This window comes from Geotrypetes seraphini, chromosome 4 (genome assembly GCF_902459505.1).
Source record: "Geotrypetes seraphini chromosome 4, aGeoSer1.1, whole genome shotgun sequence".
Taxonomy (NCBI): Eukaryota; Metazoa; Chordata; class Amphibia; order Gymnophiona; family Dermophiidae; genus Geotrypetes; species Geotrypetes seraphini.
In genome coordinates this window covers 2,306,401-2,326,867 of record NC_047087.1, presented here as the reverse complement: position 1 = coordinate 2,326,867, position 20,467 = coordinate 2,306,401, and the positions used below count along the sequence as shown (strand labels likewise).

Genomic DNA, 20,467 nt, shown 5'->3' with positions numbered 1-20,467 from the left:
AAGGGGAATCTATAGACATCATTTACCTTGACTTCCAAAAAGCCTTCGACAAGGTGCCACACGAGAGACTGCTCAAAAAGATATGGAACCACGGGGTACAAGGGGAGGTCCACCGATGGATCAAAAACTGGCTGGCAAACAGGAAGCAGAGGGTTGGCGTAAAGGGACACTACTCAGACTGGAAAGGGGTCACGAGCGGAGTTCCGCAAGGGTCGGTGCTGGGACCGCTCTTGTTCAATATCTACATAAATGATCTAGAGGCGGGAACTAAGTGTGAAGTCATTAAATTTGCAGATGACACCAAACTATACAGCAGGGCTCAAACCAAGGAAGACTGCGAGGATCTCCAAAAGGATCTAACGCAGCTGGAAAAGTGGGCCGAAAAGTGGCAGACGAGCTTCAACGTGGGGAAATGCAAGGTCATGCACGTGGGGAAAAAGAACCCGATGTTCACATACAAAATGGGGGGAACACCACTAGGGGTTAGTAACCTGGAGAGAGACCTGGGAGTGATGGTAGACACAACACTGAAGGCATCGGAGCAATGCGCCACAGCCTCTAGGAAAGCAAACAGAATGCTGGGTATCATTAAGAAGGGTATTACGACCAGGACGAAGGAAGTCATCATGCCACTGTATCGTGCAATGGTACGGCCGCATCTGGAGTACTGTGTCCAGTACTGGTCGCCGTACCTCAAGAAAGACATGGCGGTACTTGAGGGAGTACAAAGAAGAGCAACCAAACTGATAAAGGGAATGGAAAATCTCCCATATACCGACAGATTGAAGCAGTTGGGACTTTTCTCCCTGGAGAAGCGAAGACTTAGAGGAGACATGATAGAAACCTTCAAGATCCTGAAGGGCATAGAAAAAATAGACAGGGGCAGATTTTTCAAATTAAGGGGCGCCACAAGTACAAGGGGGCACTCGGAGAAATTGAAAGGGGACAGGTTTAGAACAAACGCTAGAAAGTTCTTTTTCACTCAGAGGGTGGTGGATACATGGAACGCGCTTCCAGAGGCTGTTGTAGACAAGAAAACATTAAATGGTTTCAAAGAAGGTTTGGATAGATTCCTAGAAGAAAAAGGGATTGGGGGGTATAGATAGGTATAGACCATTGCTCAGGCAATGGGCCTGATGGGCCGCCGCGGGTGCGGACCGCTGAGCAGGATGGACCTATGGTCTGCCTCAGCGGAGGCAACTTCTTATGTTCTTATGTTCTTTCCTAAAACAGCAAAATGCTGATTTGTATTTTATTCAGGAGATGCACTTATCAATGATGGAATCAAGAAAATTGGAAGGGGGTTGGGTTCAACAAAATTTTTTTGCCCCTGCAGTTGGCAAGAAAGCTGGGGTTGCAATATTAATAAATAAAAAATGTACAGCCAATTTTCAGCTGATTGATTCGGATCCTTTAGGTAGGTGGGTACATGTTAAAATGAGCATGGGAAATACTACCCTGGAACTGTTCAATGTGTATGCTCCAAATACGAATCAAATGGAATTTTTTAAGAATCTACAACAATTACTACTCCCACTGGCTACTTCTAATCTAATAGTGGCTGGAGATTTCAATGCTGTAATGGATCCATTAATGGATAAAAAAACCAAGTAAAATTATGAAGTCACTAGGGTTAGACAATTTGGCACAATCTTGTAATTTAATAGATATATGGCGTATACTTCATTTTAATGATCGGGAATCTTCCTTTTGTTCACAGGTCCATAATTCTTTTTCAAGAATAGATTATATTTTTGTCTCGAATCAAATAGTTCAGAAAGTGACAAAAGACACCATAGATCCTATCATTTTTTCTGATCATGGTGGTATATGGATTGAGTTACAGTCTGATGAGCAAGATTATTGTAAGTCTGTTTGGAGATTTGATAATACAGTCAAACCTTGGTTTGCGAGCATAATTCATTCCAGAAGCATGCTTGTAATCCAAAGCACTCGTATATCAAAGCGAGTTTCCCCATAAGAAATAATGGAAACTCAGACAATCCGTTCCACAACCCAAAAACTTTAATACAAAATACTGTACGTACTTGTATTGCAGGACCTCGCTCGTTTAGAAGTCACTACACTCTTGCAGTGTCAGAGAGAGAAGAACCATCAGCTTAGTTGTGATGATGTGACGCATGTATGATGTACTCGTATTGCAAGACTTTGCTTGTTTAGAGCAGTCACTACTCTCTTGCAGCGTCAGAAAGAGAAGAACCATCAGCTCAGTTGTGATGTGTGTAGACTGTATGTACTCGTATTGCAAGACTTTAAACTAAACTAAACCTTAAGTTTATATACCGCGTCATCTCCACAGAAGTGGAGCTCGACACGGTTTACAGGAATTAAAAACAAAGGAGCTCCAATGGAAGTAAGGAGGGCTTGGTAAACAGGAAGGAGAGGGGGGGAGGGAGGGGGAAGTTACATTTTGGAGAAAAGCCAGGTTTTAAGATGTTTTCTGAAGTATTGTAGGGAGGTCGAACTCCGAAGATGGGCAGTGAAGCTGTTCCACAGTTCGGTGATCCTGAAGAGGAGGGACATTCCAAGTTTTCCTGTGTGGGAAATGCCATTTAGCGAAGGGAAGGATAGTTTGAATTTCTGAGTGGATCTGGTGGAATGAGTACTCGAGAGCCAAGATAGAGGAAAGAGGGGAGGAAGGATGCCGTGAAGAGATTTGAAGGTAAGACAGGCGCATTTGTAGCGAACCCTGAGGAAGACTGGGAGCCAGTGAAGCTTAGACAGAAGAGGGGAGACATGGTCGAATTTGCCTTTTGCGAAGATTAGTTTAGCTGCGGTGTTCTGAATCCGTTGAAGTCTGGTAAGACTTTTCTTTGTTAGGCTTAGGTAGATGGAGTTGCAGTAATCCAGTCTGGAAAGAATGATGGATTGGACAAGGACAGCGAAATATTGCTGGTGGAAGCAGGATCTGACTTTCCTTAGCATATGACTTTGCTTGTTTAGAGCAGTCACTACACTCTTGCAGCATCAGAAAGAGAAGAACCATTGGCTCAGTTGTGATGTGACGCGTGTATACTGTATGTACTCGTATTGCAAGACTTTGCTTGTTTAGAACAGTCACTACACTCTTGCAGTGTCAGAAAGAGAAGAACCATTGGCTCAGTTGTGATGTGTGTAGACTGTATGTACTTGTATTGCAAGACATTGCTTTTATATCAAATTAAAATTTAATCAAATATTTTGCTTGTCTTGCAAAACACTTGCAAACCAAGTTACTTGCAATCCAAGGTTTTACTGTACTTTGATTGTGGATTCAAATTTCCTTGAAGAATTTAAACTAAAAATGATTGAATTTTTCCAATACCTCAGAAGATATTAACATAGAAATTATGTTAATACCTCAGAAGATATTAACATAGAAACATTATGAGATGCATTTAAGGCTACCATGAGAGGTAATATTATTTCATATTCGGCATATATTATAAAACAACTTAAAAAACAATTTTATAATTTGGAAAAAGAAATTAAACATTTGGAAAATAAATTAGTTGATAAATGGGAGCAAAATACCCTACAGGCTTTATTAAAAGCAAAAGGCAAATATAATGAGATATCTTCTAAATTTGAAAGGAAAGATTTGTTTTCTCAACAAACTCAGTAATATGGAACTCAAATAAGGCGGGAAGATTATTGGCAAATTATCTTAAAGCAAAGAAAAGAAGAACAAAAATTATTGCAATAAAGGATGAAAATGGAGAAACACATACTAAAATTGAAAATATTTTAAGACAATTTCTAAATTTTTATAAAAACCTATATTCTTCTGAGCCTTATGGAGATAGATGGTTTAAAATTTTTGAATCTAATTATTGGACCGAAGGTTCCTGAACATATAAAAAGAAGTTTAGAGGAGCCTATATCACTAAAAGAATTAGAAGCAGCATTGAAGTCTCTTAGAGTTGGATCCGCTCCAGGTGGTGATGGTTTTACAGTAGAGTTTTATAAATCATTTCAAAGTACCCTTTTACCCTATTTATTAAATTTATATCAGTTTCAACTGACTAAAGGTTGCATTACAGGTACTATGGCAGAATCATTAACAATTGTTTAGCCAAAGCCAAACAAAGATCCCACTTTGGTTTCAAACTACAGGCCTATCTCGTTAATCAATGTTAATGGAAAACTTTTAGCTAAGATATTGGCTTTACAATTGGGTAAGGCTCTCCCTTTTATTATTGATATGCACCAAACAGGATTTGCTGCTAAGAGACATTCTTCTAACAATACTAGATTGGCTTTTCATACTCTAAATTTAACAAAAAGCATGAATGATCCAGCTTTCTCTGTCTCTTTGGATGCGGAGAAAGCCTTTGATCGAGTTGAATGGACTTTCATGTATCAGGCATTAGAATGGTTTGGTATAAGTTCAGGATTTATACAAATGATTCAGACGTTATATAACTCCCCTGGTGCAAGATTATACATTAATAACAATTTATCAGAGCGTTTTAATTTGCGGAGTGGAGTTAGACAAGGTTGTCCCTTATCTCCTTTGCTTTTTGATATTGTTTTAGAGCCCTTGTTATTAGCCATTCAACAGGCAAAGGGGTTACAGGGTATTCCTCATGCAGATTGGGAATATAAAATCTCTGCTTATGCAGATGATATACTGCTTTATTTGAGGAATCCAGAAACTACCATTCCATGCTTACTTGAATTGATAGAGAAATTGGGAAAGTTTTCAGGAAATAAGATAAATTGGAGCAAGTCAGAAATTCTTCCACTTAATGTGCATTGTACTAAAGGATTATTTGATTCATTCTCATTTGTATGGAAAGAAGATGGACTAACATATTTAGGTATTAGAATAAAAAACACACTAGAAGACACAATGAAGGAGAATGAAAAATTTTTATTAAAAAAAGTAACAGAAATGTGCGAGCAATGGAATCCTCTACATCTTTCTTGGTGGAGGAGAGTCCAAACTATTAAAATGATGATATTGCCTGTGTTTTGTTATCAAATGAGTATGATGCCAGTTTTTTTTCAGGGGTCCTTTTATAAAAAGTTAAATGGTATTCTTACAAAATTTGTTTGGCTGGGTAAAATGCCTAGAATTGCCTTAGTATCTTTACAAAAATCAATTGTGGAGGGTGGGGTAAATTTTCCAAACTTTTATAGGTATCATCAAGCCTATATTTTATGCCAAGGTATGTATTGGGTCCTCCAGAGCTCATGGAAAACATCCCAGATTGGCTGTATTTGGAATGGCGACTCATGTTTCCTTTACATCTATCTCATGTTCTCAGTGTAAAAATGCCCAGAATATATAAAGAGAATAGAATATTGATGGATACATGGAAAACATTACATTATGTCAGCAATTTAACACCTGACCCAATACACAAATCAATAAATCAATCTATTTGGCTAAACTCCAAGATTCAAATTGGCGGTTTTAAAATCGCATGGAAGCATTGGATTATTGCAGGTATACAAACTTTAAATGATGTTATTTCAAATAGTAAACTGCTTGATTTTTCACAGTTGCAACATAAATATGGTCTAAACCAGGGGTGCCCAACACGTCGATCGCGATCGACCAGTAGCTCAGGAAGGCAACGCGAGTCGATCGCGTGATAGACTCGTGTTGCCGTCCTGATCTACCGGGCCGATCAGCCTTCCTCTCCAGTGTTCTCTCTAGGGCCTTTTAGCTGGGCGGTCCGCCCAGCTGTCATCTGCTGCTGCCGCCGCTGCTGAACATTAAAAAAAAACCAGCTTGGAGATTTCAGCCCATAGCGAACTTATGCTCCGTGGTTCTAACGTGTGCGTGCCGGCTTCCCTTCTCTTCCCTCCGAAACCGGAAGTTATGTCCGGGGGGGGGGGGAGAGAGAAGGGAAGCCGGCACGCACATGTTGAGAGCCCTGAAGCAAGCATTCGCTATGGGCTAAGGCGGGAGACAGGTTAGTGAAGCATTTGCTCTTCTTGCTGCTGGGTCCTGCCTACTTTCTGTTTCCGCGAAGGCAGGACCCGGCAGCATTTCCCCCAATAGGTCGATCGCGATCTTGGGCCAATCAGCCTTCCTCTCCCCGACGGTAGAATTGACGTCGGGGAGAGGAATGCTGGTCGGCCAAAGCAGGGAGAGCTTGGGGCGGCGGCAGCTTTCGGGCCTGTTATTGGTGGCAGTTTGGGTCCTGGTCCCCGATGGCAGTGGCTTGGGGGAGGGCAGGGAGAAAGAAAGAAAAAGGACAGGCAGGGAGACAGAAGGAAAGAAGAGAAACAGAAAAAAAAGAAAGGGAGGCAGAGAAAAAGAAAGGGCAGGGAGAGAGGAAGGAAAAGTTGGGGGAGGGAACGAAGTCTGGAGGAGAGGAAGCATACAGGTTAAAAGAAGGGAAGAAAGATTGGATGCACAGTCAGAAGAAGAAAGTGCAACCAGAGACTCATGAAATCACCAGATAAGGTAGGAAAAATGATTTTATTTTAAATTTAGTGATCAAAATGTGTCTGAATTTATATCTGCTGTCTATATTTTACACTAAGGTCCCCTTTAACTAAACCGCAATAGAGTTTTTTAGCGCAGGGAGCCTATGAGCAGCGCTGGGCATTCAGCGCAGCTCCCTGCGCTCTAAAAACTGCTATCGTGGTTTAGTAAAAAGAGAGGGGGGTATATTTGTCTATTTTTGTATGGTTGTTACTGAGGTGATAGTGCATAGAGTCACCTGCTTTGACCTCTTTGAAAAACCCTGGAATAGGAATGATAATTAACATTTTCTATGCGTACAGTGTGCGTTGTGTTTTTTTAAAATTTTATTGTTGGTAGATCATTTTGACTTGGTCATTTTAAAAGTAGCTCGCAAGCCCAAAAAGTGTGGGCACCCCTGGTCTAAACAAATCACAAAGTTTTAAATGGTTGCAGCTGAAGCAGGCTATTCAGGAGGGGTTCCCTGAATGGAAAAATCTTAGCAATCAGTATAGTCTGGAATTCTTATGCTTTCAGGCGGATTTCAAGTTTCAAGTTTTATTACCATTTGATGAATCGCTTATACAAATTTTCTAAGCGATGTACAATTTAAAAAGCCACTAGTTAGTGGTCTCACATACAATTGGATTTCTTGGGACACCAGGCCGCACAGTGGTATAAATTGATATCTGGATTTATGAATAAAAAACCAAAGACTGGTCTTAGAGACATTTGGAGCATTGAGATTAAGCATCAAATTTCTGCATCTCAATGGCCACAAATTTGGTCTTGGAGAATGAGATGTACAGTGTCTGCATCTATGAGACAAACTTGGTTCTTTTTGTTACATAGAGCATTTTGGACCCCAGTTAGATTACAAAAGTTGGATAGCTCTAAGTCTAATAGATGCTGGCATTGTAATCTGGAAGCAGGGACTTTAGATCAATTGTTATATTTTTGTCCCTGTATCATGGCCTTTTGGAAATCAATTTGGTCTCAAATTAACTGTTTATTAGAAAACCATGTAGCTCTATCATACGATATAATTCTATTTGGGACGTCTATGAGAACAAAAAGTCAAATTTCATCAAGCAATAATAAACTTTTATTAATAATGACAGGAGTTGCCATTCAACATATCACCAGAAATTGGAAAAATTACACCAGACTTAACTACACCTTCTGGTGGAATTCGTTGTGCCATATATACAAAATGGAAACAATAATTACCATACAAAAAGGGAATTATAATAATTTTAAAAAGATTTGGGGGCCAATGATAACATATTGTAATGATTAGACACCTTTTTACACTAAAAGTATAATTATAATAATGGGAAAGGAGGTGATATATAGTTATATTATTGGTTTAATCAATATTTTTGAATATAACACATGTATGATATGCTTGATTTACAATATTTGTGGAAAGGGAGGGTGGGGAGGGGCTTAATTTATGTATTTAAGATGATAATAGAAAAGAATTTCAAGTGATGTGCATGATTCAATTGATGTAATATTGTACACTTGATGTAAGATGAAAAAATGAATAAAGAATTGGAAAAAAAATGTTGTTATATACTGCATATCTATAAATCTAAGCAGTTTACAACATGCATACATAAAATATGTTAATACTAATATATAACGTTTCTCAAAACATTTACAAATGCAGATTTATTATTTCACATCTATCACATCTAAAACAATTTAATCTCATCAAAATGCCTGAGAAAACAAATATGTTTTTAAAGATTTTCTAAAAATACTCAGAGACTCAATCAATCATAGGTTGTTAAAAGAATAAATCATTATCTAAAATTACCCCTAATATTTTCGGGCATGTAACCCAGCTTATCAGAGCTTTTGCCATCTGTACCTTGGGCAATGGGACATTTGGGTCCTTTCTATGTACATACTGTACTTTTGGCTTTTTCTGGCTCTCCCATGGTCCCAATCAGTCTCTTGTCTCCGGTTTAGATGAGAATGCACCACTGGGACCATTAATCCATGGCCCAAGTATAGGGTTAAGGTACCCTAATCCAATGCCTCCAGTTAATTCTGTAATATATCTCTAAATACCTTCAATGCACTCTGAATATACCCCTCCAACATACTGCCTCTAACGCCTACCACAAATTTTTTCCCCCTCCCCGCAGGAACTCATTTCTTGTCCTATCCCTGCGAGTTCTTTTCCTGTCCCTGCCCCATTCCTGCAAGCTCTGTCCTCATCTGCACAAGCCTCAAACACTTTAAAATCATAAGTGTTCGAGGCTTGTGTGATTAAGGCAGAGCTTACAGGAATGGAGTAGGGACAGGGACAAAACTCGTGGGAATGGAATGGGGAAAAATTTGTCCTCATGTCATTCTCTAGTCTCCAGTCAAATTATAAACACACCTCTGTAATCCTTAATCAAATTCTCCAGTGTGTTGTGAATACAGTACTCCCCTGAAATTCCAGGAACTCCCGCGAATTCCAAAAAACCGTGAATACGGTTTTTAGGCAGGGGAGACAGGAGAGGGCAGCTGGAGCGCCGGCGAGTGAAGGATATCACTTGCTGTATGCTCCGATCTCCTCTTCCTGTACTAAAGTCGGGTTTCACCAATCAGGACCTGCTTTGACATGCAGCTCCTGATTGGTAAGGCCCGACTTTAGTACAGGAAGAGGCAGTCAGAGCATACAGCGAGTGATTTCCTTCACTCGCCGGCACTTCGACTGCCCTCTCCTGCCCGGTCATTCGCGGTTGGAAAATAACACGAATGACCGGGACCGTGAACCACCAACCGCGAATTTGAAGGGGAGCACTGTTACCCAAAGTCTATGGGCTCCTTTTACGAAGGCGCGTTAGGGCCTTAACGCACGGAATAGCACGCGTTAAAATGCCACGCGTGCTAGCTGCTACCGCCTCCTCTTGAGCAGGTGGTAGTTTTTCAGCTAGCGCGCGCTATAGTGTATGCTAATCTGGTGCGTGCGCTAAAAACGCTAGTGCACCTTCATAAAAGGAGCCCTATGTCTCTAGAATATTGTGAACGTTATCACTGTAAAGCACAGTTACTTACCGTAACAGGTGTTATCCAGGGACAGCAGGCAGATATTCTCGACATGTGGGTGACGTCATCCACGGAGCCCTGTCGCGGACAGCTTTTCAAGCAAACTTGATTGAAGATTTCAAGTTTGTTGGTGCTGCACCATGCATGTGTGTGCCTTCCCACTCCACTAGAGGGCACATCCCCTCCTCGTGGTCTTCAGTTCAGATAGCTAGCAAAGAAGCCAACCCCAGGGAGGTAGGAGGGTTGCAAGAATATCTGCCTGCTGTCCCTGGATAACACCTGTTACGGTAAGTAACTGTGCTTTATCCCAGGACAAGCAGGCAGCATATTCTCAACATGTGGGTGACCTCCAAGCTAACCAAAAAGGGACGGAGGGAAAGTTGGCAATTTAGGAAAACAGATTACGCAAAACCGACTGGCCAAACCGGCCGTCGCTCCTGGACAAAGTATCCAGACAGTAGTGAGAGGTGAAGGTATGAACCGAAGACCAAGTGGCAGCCTTGCAGATCTCCTCAATTGGCGTCGACCTGAGGAAAGCGACAGAAGCTGCCATCGCTCGGACTTTATGTCCCATGACCCGACCATGCAGCGAGAGACCAGCCTGAGCATAGCAGAAGGAAATACAAGCAGCCAACCAGTTGGACAAGGTGCACTTGGAAACAGGACGTCCCAACGGGGCTTTGATCAGCCAGTCGTCGAGGTACGGGAAGACCTGGAGTCCCTGCAATCGCAGGGTCGCAGCCACTACCATGAGACACTTCGTGAAAACTCGTGGGGACGAAGCCAGCACAAACGGGAGGACCCTGTATTGAAGATGCAGGTCCCCCACCCGAAAGCGAAGGAACTGGCAACAAGCTGGATGCACCGGAACGTGAGTGTAAGCTTCCTTCAGATCGAGGGAACATAACCAGTCCCCCTCGTCCAGCAAGGAATACAGAATGGGAAGCAAGAGCATCCGGAACTTCTCCCGAACCAGAAATTTGTTCAGCTTCCTGAGGTCCAGGATAGGCCAGAGGTCCCCGGTCTTTTTGGGGACCAGGAAGTACCGGGAGTTAAACCCCTGCCCCCACTGGCAAGGGGGAACCACCTCCACCGCTCGAAGGCAAAGGAGAGCCTGAGCCTCCAGAAGGAGCAAGGGAAGCTGCGCACGATTTGAAAGAGACCCGCCGGGAGGACTGTCTGGCGGTAACTCTCAGAAGTTCAGTGAATACCCCTCTCTGATAACAGTGAGGACCCAAGCGTCCGAGGTTATGCAGGTCCAACTAGGGTAGAAGGCCCCGAGACGGCTCCCGATAGGAAGAGGGGCGTCCAGCGTCTCACAAAGTTGGCGATTCTTGGCACATTGGACCTTTTGGTTTATGATTTTTTATTCCATATTTTTTGTGGCATATTTTTCAAACCTTTTTGCATATTGGACCCCTGACGAAGGTTTGTCCGAAACACGGACCATGTCGGGTCCCTTGTTTGGGAAAAAGGTTTTTATAAATTTATATTTGTCACAATAAATTCTGCCTGCATCTTGTACACATCTGCAGAAGTTATAGTTCAAGACCCGATTGGCCATCATAGAATTTTGGTAGAGACGCCTGCCAAATTTGTCCATTGTCCTCCCCTCCCGGCCAGGTGGGACCGCCGCAGAGACCCTGGAGGGGTAAGACTTCTTCAGAGAAGACTCCACCAGCAAGGACTGGTGGGAAAGTTGCGCCTTCTCAAATCCCGGGCAAGGGACGGTCCTGTACTTCGACTCCATTTTGGATGGAATGGCCGGGACCGCATAGGGGGGTCTCCAAATTCCGGATGAAAGCCTGGCGCAGCACCGGATTCAAAGTGAGCTGCAGGGACTCCCGAGGAGGACAAGGCTGGTCCAACTCTTCCAAGAACTCCTTTATGTATCTGGAGTCAGACTGGAGGTCGAGGTGGAGTGCCTTCCCCATGTCCTGCATGAACTTCGTGAAAGAGGAGGGACGACTATCCAACCGACCCTCACAGGGGGGTGGTCGAACAAGACCGAGGCGCCGCCAAGAAAGACAGAGAAGCCTCCCTAGAGTAATGAGGAGGCAGATCAGTGTCCCCCTGCCCCAAGCCCCAAGACACTCCACTAAAGGAATGCAGCGGGGTCGAGGACCGCTGGCGCCTCAAGGACACCCGAGGCGAGGACCCTGGGGTCCGAGGCACCGAGGCCCCCTGGCACCGAGGAGAGATGCCTCGGGAAAAAGAAGGGGACCTACCCAAAACCGGGGCCTCCCGAAGCGGCGACTTGAACAACTGAGGGTTGGACAAGGACAAATCCGAGGCCCATAGAACCTCGGTAGAGCGAGCGCCTGGGGACCGGCCCTGCCTCGGAAGAGAGTCCCGGGGTCGCTTCACCAAGCGGCAAGACGGGGGTCGAGGCACGCTTCAACCGGCGCTTCGACTTCAGGAACGCCTCGCGGTCCGAGGCAAAGAATCTGAAAAGGAAAGACACCTCGACCGGCACACCATGCCCCGAGGGGCCTCGACGCAACACACAGGCTAGTCCATCGCTCGCGAGGTCGAGGCCGGAGTCAAGTTAGCCAACGCTGAGGAAAGCTCCGAGGATATCAAGGCCCGAAGCATATCCTGGAACCCCGGCACCAAAACTACTGCGGGCAAGTCAGGCACAGCAGTGCATTCCACCGAGAGCGACCTCGAGGATGAGTATTCCCTTGAGGAGGAAGCATGCTTGGAGGGCTTAGACTGTTTCGACGAGGCCGGAGAAAGAGCACTTCCACCATGGATGGCCAGAGACTCCGAGGTTGGCTTCCTCACCGGCACAGACCCTGAAGAAAGAAGAGAGGACATACCCGACGCCGGTGTCCTCGAGGTCGAGGCGGAGCTCTTCGAGGTCGAGGCCTGCTTAGTCGGGGCCGAGGTCTTCGAGGCCTACATCGAGGCTTGAGCTGAAGCCAGGGCCGACGTCGAGGCCGAAACCAGGGCCTGCTCCACAGCAAACAACTCAGCCATGCGGGCCCGTCGACGACGCAGGGCGCGTTTCTGGAAAGTGGCATACTGGGGGCAAGAATCGGTAGGATGATCCACCCCTAGGCACAAAATGCACCAACGATGCGGGTCGGTAATAGACAGAAGCCAACTGCACTGGGTGCACTTTTTAAACCCGGTAAGGGGCCGGGACATAGAGAAACACGGCTGCGGCCGATCGAGGCCAAGCGGCCACGGCAAACCAGGAGCCCCCGGATGCCGAACAACAATCGATAATAGCACAAAAACAAAGAAGAAAAACCGCACAGTGACTCCCAAGAAAAAACCCAAAGAAGCGGCGGTGCTAGGAAGGCACTAAACACGGAGAGAAAAAACGACAGGGCTTTCTGGCTCCGCGGAAAACTATTAACTGAAGACCACGAGGAGGGGATGCGCCCTCTAGTGGGGCGGGAAGGCACACACATGCGTGGTGCAGCACCGGCAAACTTGAAATTTTCAATCAAGTTTGCTTGAAAAGCTGTCCGCGTCGGGGCTCCGTGGATGACGTCACCCACATGTAGAGAATATGCTGCCTGCTTGTCCTGGGATAAAAGGCCAATGTCCTTTTACAATCAAGAGTGTGAAGCGCCACCTCCCCAGGAGCTTCGGAAAAAACATCGGAAGAACAATGGACTGGTTGAGGTGGAAATCCAAAACCACCTTAGGCAAGAACTTAGGATGAGTACGAAGGACCACCTTGTCATGATGAAATGCAGTAAAAGGCGGGTCCGCAACCAGAGCTTGCAGCTCACTGACTCTGCGAGCAGACGTGAGAGCAACCAGGAACACCACTTTCCAAGTGAGGTACTTCAGATGAGCCTTATCAATGGGTTCAAACGGAGGTTTCATCAATTGAGCCAGAACCACATTAAGATCCCAGACCACCGGGGGGGGGGGGGGGCTTGAGTGGAGGATGAACATTGAAGAGACCCTTCATAAAGCGGGAGACCACTGGATGGACAGAGAGTGGTTTCCCCTCAAGCAGCTGATGAAAGGCAGCAATCGCACTGAGGTGGACTCGAACAGAAGTCGATTTGAGGCCAGACCTAGACAAGTGGTACAGATAATCCAGCACGGAAGACAAAGAGGCAGAGCGCGGCTCCATACGGCGTGCAGCACACCACGCAGCAAATCTGGTCCATTTCTGGGAATAGAATTGCCGAGTGGAGCTGTTCCGAGAGGCCTCGAGAACATCCCTCACCGACTGAGAAAAACCTAAGGAGGGAAGCACGTGGATAGGAACTAAGCTGTTAAATGTAGAGACTGCAGATTGGGATGCAACAGCGAACCTCGACTCTGAGACAGCAGAGAAGGAAACACAGGTAGAAGCAGAAGCTCCCTGATACTGAGCTGGAGGAGCAGGGAGAACCATGGCTGCAGGGGCCATCGAGGCGCTATCAAGATCATGGTGGCGCGGACCTCGTTGAGGTGCACTAGCGTCCTGAGAATCAGAGGAAAGGGAGGGAACACATAGAGGAACCTGCCCATCCAATCGAGAAGGAAAGCATCCACCTCGAGACGATCTGGGGAGTACATCCTGGAGCAGAATCGAGGCAACTTGTGATTGAGGGGCGAAGTGAACAGATCTATCTGCGGAGTGCCCCACCGAACAAACACCCGCCATAGAGTGTGAGAATGGAGTGACCATTCGTGTGGCTGAAGAAGGCGACTCAACTTGTCCGCCAGACAATTCCGCTCGCCCTGGATATACACTGCCCGAAGAAAGATGTTGTGGCGCAACGCCCACTGCCAAAGACGAAGGGCTTCCCTACAAAGAGATAGGGAACCAGTACCCCCCTGCTTGTTCACATAATACATCGCCACCTGGTTGTCCGTGCGCACCAGGACCACGTGATCCTGCAGCAAATGACGAAAAGCCACCACGGCATTGTAAATGGCCCGGAGCTCCAAGAGGTTGATGTGGAGTGACAGTCTGCACTCGACCAAAGACCGTGAGTCCGAAGGCCGTCGAGGTGCGCCCCCCAAGCGTACGCCGAGGAGTCCATCGTCAGAACCTTCTGATGTGGGGACACGAGAAAGAGCAAACCTCTGGACAGATTGGAAGAGCTGGCCCACCAATGGAGCGAGCATTTCAAGGAGGGAGTCACCGCAATGTGCTGCGACATGGGATCCCGATCCTGCCGCCACTGAGACGCCAGAGTCCACTGAGGGACACAAAGATGTAACCTGGCAAACGGTGTGACATGAACGGTGGAGGCCATATGTCCCAGGAGGTTCATCATCTGTTTGGCTGAGACCGAAGACCTCTGGGACATCAGCCGACTCAGCCGCAGGAGCACCGTCTGCCGAGGTAGAGGCAGAAACGACCGGAGATGATCTGTGTCCAGCACGGCCCCGATAAACTGCAGGGACTGAGAGGGGCACAGTTGAGATTTGGGGAAGTTTACCTCGAACCCCAAATGCTGAAGGAAGATAATAGTCCGACGGGTCGCTGAAATAACCCCCTTCCTCGATGGAGTTTTGATAAGTCAATCGTCGAGGTACGGGAAAACCTGAAGACCCTGCGACCACAAGGCTGCCACCGCCACCACCATGAGGCACTTTGTGAATACCCGTGGGGACGATGCGAGCCCGAACGGGAGGACCCGATACTGCAAATGAAGTTTCCCCACCTGAAAGCGAAGAAACCTTCGAGAAGCTGGGTGGATCAGAATGTGAGTGTAGGCTTCCTTCAGGTCGAGGGAACACAACCAGTCCCCCTCGTCCATCAAGGGATACAAAATGGGAAGCGAGAGCATGCGGAACTTCTCCCGAACTAGGAACTTGTTCAACTTCCACAGATCCAGGATAGAGCGAAGGTCCCCAGTCTTTTTGGAAACCAGAAAGTACCACGAGTAAACCCCGGAGCCCCATTGACAAGGGGGGAACTTCTTCTACCGCCCGCAGGCGAAGGAGGGCATGCGCTTCCTGAAGTAGTAGGGGAAGCTGGACCCTGTCGGAAAGAGACTCTCCTGGAGGCATGTCCGGCGTTAAAGCCCAGAAGTTGAGGGAGTACCCGTCCCGAATGACGGAGAGGACCCAAGAGTCCGCAGTTATCACCGCCCAATGCTGATAAAAGGCACGGAGACGTCTCCCGATGGGTAGAGGGGGAACACTCAAGGCGGAAGAGGACAGCCCCTTCCTGCCATGCCAATCAAAAGGACGGTGGGTGCTTCGGCGCAGCAAGGGTCTGGGGCTTAGGAGGAGCCCTCTGACGCCAAAGAGAAGGGCAAAAAAAACGCCGGTGTGGACTTCTGCGGATATCGCCGGGGAGGCAACCTGAAATAAACCACTCAAATACCTTCCCCTGAACTCCCAAACACTTCAACTTTGAAAGCAACACTGTAAGAGTAAGGGTATCAAAGGCCCCTGAAACATCAAGTGAAATCAAACAGTATGAATGATGTCCGTCCAAGCCCTCCTTCAAAATGTCTAACACAGATATCAATAATAACTCGACACTATGTGCCTTACAGCCATACAGTCAAGGTTCTGCACATACTCTTCTAATTGCAGTAGCACCGATTTTTCAAGCATTTTACCAAAAAAGGGAACCACCGGGAGGTGATGAGGGCATGGATAAGCAGTGTTCTCCCTAGAAATTTTTTCCAGCCGGGTGGCATGAAAAAGTAGCCAGGAGGGGCGGGAAGAGGAAATTTGGTGGTGGGGAAAATTAAATGTGTACTATTTTTATTAGTTAATTATTATTAATTATTTTCCAATGCTCAATATGACCTACTTTTTTAAGGTTTGACACTTGTGCCAGAATATTTTTATTAAATTTAAGAAGTATCCAATTCTCTCTCTCTGCCCCTTCCATCCACCGTCCACCCTCTCTTCAATACAGCATCTTCCCTCTTTCCTATATATCCTGTGCCCTTTCTCTCCTTTGAACATGATTCATTTCAGCTTCACCCCCTCTCCATTTTTCTGTCTCTACCCCCTCCCCTATGCTCTGGCATCTCTCTCCTCCTTTCTTTCCTTCCTTCCCACTGCACCCCATGGTCTGGCATCTCTTTCCTATCTCTCCCTCCTTGCTCTGGCACCTCCTCTTCTTCCTTTCCCTCTGGTCTTGCATTTGTCTCCTTAGTTTCTCTTCCCTTCCTCCATGCCCTGACATCTCTCTCCTTCCATCTCCCCCTCCATTATCTGGCATCTCCTCTCCTTCCTTTCTCTCCCTCCCTCCTTCCTTCCTTCCTTTCCACTGGTCTGGCATCCCCCCTCCATGGTCTGTTATCTCCTTTCCATCCCTCCCTCTCATGGTCTTGGCATCTATCTTTCCTCTCCCTTCCCTGGTCTTCTTCCCCCCAATTGGGTGCAGCAGCAGCATTTTTCTTTCCCCCCCCCCTTCCTTGTCTCACACACCCATCAGCAGCCCAGCATTCACAACTTTCTGCTCTTGCTTGCTTCGGGCCTTCCTCACTGCCGGGTCCCATCTACTTTCTATTTCTACGAAGGCAGGACCTGACAGCAAGGGAGACCCCGAAGCAAGCAAGGGCAGCAAGTTGCAAACTTCTCTCCCTCCTTTCGACTCCCTCTCTGCCCTATTTCCCGCCTTAGCCTATAGCGAAATGAACTCATGCTCCGGGGCTGTAATGCTAACATTGTGCGTGCTGGCTTCCCTTCTCCTCCCTCCCCCCATGACATAACTTCCAGTTTCAGAGCATGAGTTCAATTCACATGCTGGCACTTAAAAAAAAGTCTGGCTGAAACGGAAGTCATAAGAATAGCCTTACTGGGTCAGACCATTGATCCATCAAGCCCAGTAGCCTGTTCTCACAGATGCCAATCCAGGTCACTAGTACCTGGCCAAAACCCAAGAAGTAGCAATATTCCATGCTACCGATCCAGGGCAAGCAGTGGCTTCCCCCATGTCTTTCTCAATAACAGACTACAAACTTTTTCTCCAGGAACTTGTCCAAACCCTTCTTAAAACCAGCTACATTAATTGCTCTTACTACATCCTCTGGCAATGTGTCCCAGAGCTTAACTATTCTCTGAATGATAAAAATTTCCTCCTATTGGTTTTAAAAGTATTTCTTTGTAACTTCATCGAGAAGATGGAAATTTGATAGGTAGCTGAAAAGTAAAAAAGAGAAGGGTAAGAAAGAGGCAGTTAGTGAGCTTGAGCTAGGACCTATCAGAGAGAGGAAAAGTCTTTTTTTGTCTTGTTTACACCACAGCACATGTGTGGAGTTGGAGAGGGCAAAGGTGGTCGGGGGAAGAAGCTACAAAAATAAAACCACCAGGCCGTTAAAAAAAAAAAGGAAAACACCTGATTTAGCAGGAAAAGTGAATTGAATAAAAAAATCAATTCAATAGGCCAAATCGAAAATTTTTTTCCCCTGAATTGGGCAGCACTACCAGCAAATTAAAATGTAGAGAAAATGAATTACTGTAATCAGTTAATTGAGCAGAGATTAAATATAAAGCCCAAAAGAAACATGATAAAACGATGAACACTTCATTGTGATTAACTCCAAATTCAAAAGGTTCACTTCAAAATGAAAGGACAACTCAAAACTTTTATACAAGCTTTATGACCCAATACAATGCAAACACTGGCTAGGTGCTGAATTCCACATTTAAATAGATCTGTAAGAGGTCATGCTCCCTCTCAAGGGTATGTCCATTTTATGCTGATAGTGACACCACAAGTAAGTTGAAAACCCCCAGAAACCAGATTGCCCATGCACCTAAAACGTGGTGCAGAACATTGCAACAGACAAGGAAGAGAGAAAGCTGAAGGAGGTGAGTCAGAACTAGAAAGAGTACAAAATCTTTTTTTTTTCTAGTATCCAAGTTCACTGATCATGATCAACTCATGGGGGGCCTCCTTGGCATTTTCATTTTGTGGACATTTCTGCTTTCTAATTTACTAATCCTAAAAACCATGTGTTTTTCCTGTACCTATTTTCTAAATCAAAAAAGAAAGTTCTAGTATTCAAGAAAACAGAAGACCTATTTGATAGGTCAGATATCAGATATAACAGAAAAAAATGTTATAGGCAACTAACCTTAATGAGGAAAAAAAAAACCTAAACTTCCAGATCACGATTCTTAACAGAAGCAGGATAAAGATTTTAATTAACACAAACTAGGTGAGCAAAAAAGGGTTTGAGCTCTAGAAAGATTAAACAATTATAAAACTGAGTATTAATGCAGGTCAAATCGGCAACCAGAGTCAACAAATATTTAAATTCACCGTACCTTGATAGGAGTTGTAGAAAACTGAACCTTGCGCTGGACCTTCTTCCTCAGAAATCCCGATGACCGACAATCGCACTGAGACCCAACATTCTCACGGCAACCAAAAAATAAAGGCGGCAACAATCGCGCGCCGGACATTTGCGCGCCAGCGCACAATGAGACCCAACAATTTTTTTTATTTTTGAGGGTTCCGAAGGGAAATGTTATGAAGGGAAACCCCCCTCAAAAATTGGGTTACGGTCAGATCTCAGTGTGCGCTGGCGCGCGATTTTCGGCGTGCCTTTGAAATGCTCCTGTAGTTTATTTTTTGGTTGCCTTGAGAATGTCCTTTTTCAGCTCTGTTGCAATAAAATCAATACTATCCGCAGACATGTCATTTCCTTCTTGACCCACGACCCTTTTAGTGGAAGCGGATTCTCCATTTTGAGGCAATTGGCCTGGGCATGACACAGATCTCAATCCCTATAGCATTAGTCACCCATCTTCTCTCTCCTCCCCTCCCAAGCAGACCAGGAGAGTGAGATGTTCTTGCTCCTAACCCACGCCCCTCCCACCTCCGTGATAGACTGTTACAGGCCCCGCCCCATGAAGTGAGGATTGGCTCTTCAATCTGCCTGTATATTGGATTCAGCTGAGCAAGTGACTGAAAGACCTAACCGGGAGTTGGAGATGTTTTGGTTTCTGATCCCGATGTTCAGAAGTGCGAGATCACGGGGTGAGGCAGTCTCTGGTTGTAACCTCTTGGATATGGGCGCCACATCGAGGATTGATTTGTATACTTCCAGCGGCTCTTCAGGCTGTGCTAAATCAGCCCAGGGAGTCCCCAAGCCGGTGAGAGTTTAAAAAAAAACAAAAAAAACCTGTTGAGCAGCGGCAGCAGGATTTGTGACCTTCCGAGTTGACAGCCGGGTGCTCACCAAAATTAGCTGGGCGGAGCGCCCGGCTAAAAGGCGCTAGGGAGAACACTAGATAAGTGTTTTGGTAGTGTGCTCAGAGAGGGTAGGTCAGAGTTTGGTAATATAATACACTTCCCCCTCACCATTCGCGGTTTTGACACTCGCAGTTTCACATATTCGCAATTTTTTTGGGGGGGAGAACACCATAGTTTTGGACGTTCCTGCCTCCCTCCCGGTATCCCGGCCTTACCTGGTGGTCTAGCGGGCTTTCAGGGCAGAAGCGATCTTCCTACGCTCCTGCCCCATGTAAATCACCAATAGGAAATGGCTGCCATGAGCTCCCGTCATAGTCTCGAGAGACTACGGGAACTCACGGCAGTCATTTCCTATTGGTGATCTGCATGGGGCAGGAGAGTAGGAAGAGCGCTCCTGCCCTGAAAGCCTGCTAGACCACCAGGTAAGGCCAGGATGCCAGGGGGAAGGCGGGAGGGAGGCAGGGGTGGGTCAGAGCCGGACCAGAAGTTATTTGCGTTTTTTCTCCATTTGCGGTCCGGCTCTGCCCCTATCCCCCGTAAATACCGAGGGAGAAGTGTAGAGGAAGAAGCAGCAGGTTTTAGCGATATGTTGTATCTGGGTGGTGAAGGAGAGAGAGGAGTCACAGATGACCCGAGATTACGAGCAGACAAAACAAGAAGGATGAGAGTGTTATCCACAAAGACGGAGAATGAGGGAAGGGAAAGGTGGGTTTAAGCAGAAAGATGAGCAGCTCTGTTTTAGCAACAGGGATATGTTCACCATGGACCTATTACAATTCCTATCCCTCTACCCAAAGCCCACCATTCTTACCAACCCTCTGAATCCTCCTAATCTACACTGCTAGTAGCATAAT

At 45.9% G+C, this 20,467-nt stretch overlaps 1 protein-coding gene across 3 annotated transcripts in view; it reads right to left on the bottom strand.

Moving 5' to 3' along the window:
- Positions 1 to 20,467, bottom strand: part of DHX38 (DEAH-box helicase 38) — a 370,469-nt gene that overhangs the window by 348,712 nt on the left and 1,290 nt on the right. The window lies entirely within an intron of this gene.